Genomic DNA, 1783 nt, shown 5'->3' with positions numbered 1-1783 from the left:
GAGTGTGTTGTGGTCGTGTGTGTATTGGTGTTTGTGAGTGTGTGTTGTGGTTGAGTGTGTGTTGTGGTTGGGCATGTGTTGTGGTTGAGTGTGTGTTGTGGTTGAACGTGTGTTGTGGTTGTGAGTGTGTTGTGGTCGTGTGTGTATTGGTGTTTGTGAGTGTGTGTTGTGGTTGGGCATGTGTTGTGGTTGAGTGTGTGTTGTGGTTGATCGTGTGTTGTGGCTGTGAATGTGTTGTGGTTGTGAGTGTGTATTGGTGTTTGTGAGTGTGTGTTGTGGTTGAGTGTGTTGTGGTTGTGTGTATATTGGTGTTTGTGAGTGTGTGTTGTGGTTGAACGTGTGTTGTGGTTGAGCGTGTGTTGTGGTTGAGCGTGTGTTGTGGTTGAGTGTGTGCTGTGGTTGTGTGTTGTGGTTGTGTGTGTATATTGGTGTTTGTGAGTGTGTGTTGTGGTTGAGCGTGTGTTGTAGTTGAGCGTGTGTTGTGGTTGAATATGTGTTGTGGTTGAGCGTGTGTTGTGGTTGTGAGTGTGTTGTGGTTGTGTGTGTGTTGGTGTTTGTGAGTGTGTTCTGTGGTTGAGTGTGTGTTGTGGTTGAGCGTGTGTTATAGTTGAGCATGTGTTGTGGTTGAGCGTGTGTTGTGGTTGAGCATGTGTTGTGGTTGTGTGTTGTGGTCGTGTGTTGGTGTTTGTGAGTGTGTGTTGTGGTTGTGAGTGTGTATTGGTGTTTGTGAGTGTGTGTTGTGGTTGAGTGTGTGTTGTGGTTGGGCATGTGTTGTGGTTGAGTGTGTTGGCAGTTGTGGTTGTGTGCTGGTGCTGGTGAGTCTATTGTGATTGAGTGGAAGGTTCTGGGGTCTCGGCCTAATAGCCCATGACTGACTTGGCCAGAACCCATTGCTGACATCATGAACCTGGACCCTGAGTTGGGAGTGGAACCAGAGGGCAAGTGGCTCTGGTTGCCTGGGGTCGGGGGCTCAGTGGGAGGGGCCAGCGACCTGCCTTGACCGGGACACTGAAGTCTGGGGCCCCACACAGATGCCAGGAGAAGCCCCAGTGCTCTGGGGGATTTGCAAGCACTAAGGTGGAGGTTCGCGGCCAGATGGGAGGGCGTCCTCTGCCAGGTCTCTGGAGGAAAAGGGTGCTCTGACCAGGTCAGTCCTCTGCCGAGGCTGACTGCCAGGGCTGGGGCTGTTGGGAGGCTGGGGTCTCAGCAGTGGCCGAGTGCCCAGGAAATGGGCTCCTGGGTCACTGTCCCTCAAGGGCCACCCGCTGCCTGCGTCTCTCCGCCCACCCTTCTTGCTGCTTAGGACAGCCACAGCCCATCCCCAACCCCCCGGGGCCCATTTCATTCCCAAATGTTTAATTCAGCAAAGGGGTTCCCCTGCCCCCAATGAGCATGCAGGTGAGACTCAGGTTTCCAGTGGATGAGAACTCCCCACACCCCCTGCCCCTAGGCGAGCTGCTCAGAGCCCCAGAAGCAGGCCTTGCCCACCCTGCTGATGCTCAGCCACCTGACGCAGGGTCGACTTGGCCAGCTGAGCAGACCCGTGAGCCATCTCTGGTGGACTGACTGATAGGGGACTCTCCACACCACTGGGATGCCTGGGCACTGCACCCCACCCCACCCCCTGAACTTAGGCCCCTTTGCCTTGCCGTGGCCATCTCTGGTAACTGACTGATAGGGGACTCCCATTGGTCCCATGAGCGTGACCCGTGCTGGCCTGAGCAGGCTGAGGAGCTCTACCTGCAGCCAGCCCATGGGGGTCAGGGCACAAAGACAGCACCCT

This window comes from Echinops telfairi, unplaced genomic scaffold, assembly GCF_000313985.2.
Source record: "Echinops telfairi isolate 266 unplaced genomic scaffold, ASM31398v2 ScPeMD7_28;HRSCAF=97, whole genome shotgun sequence".
Taxonomy (NCBI): Eukaryota; Metazoa; Chordata; class Mammalia; order Afrosoricida; family Tenrecidae; genus Echinops; species Echinops telfairi.
Note: the sequence above shows the minus strand (reverse complement) of the source record.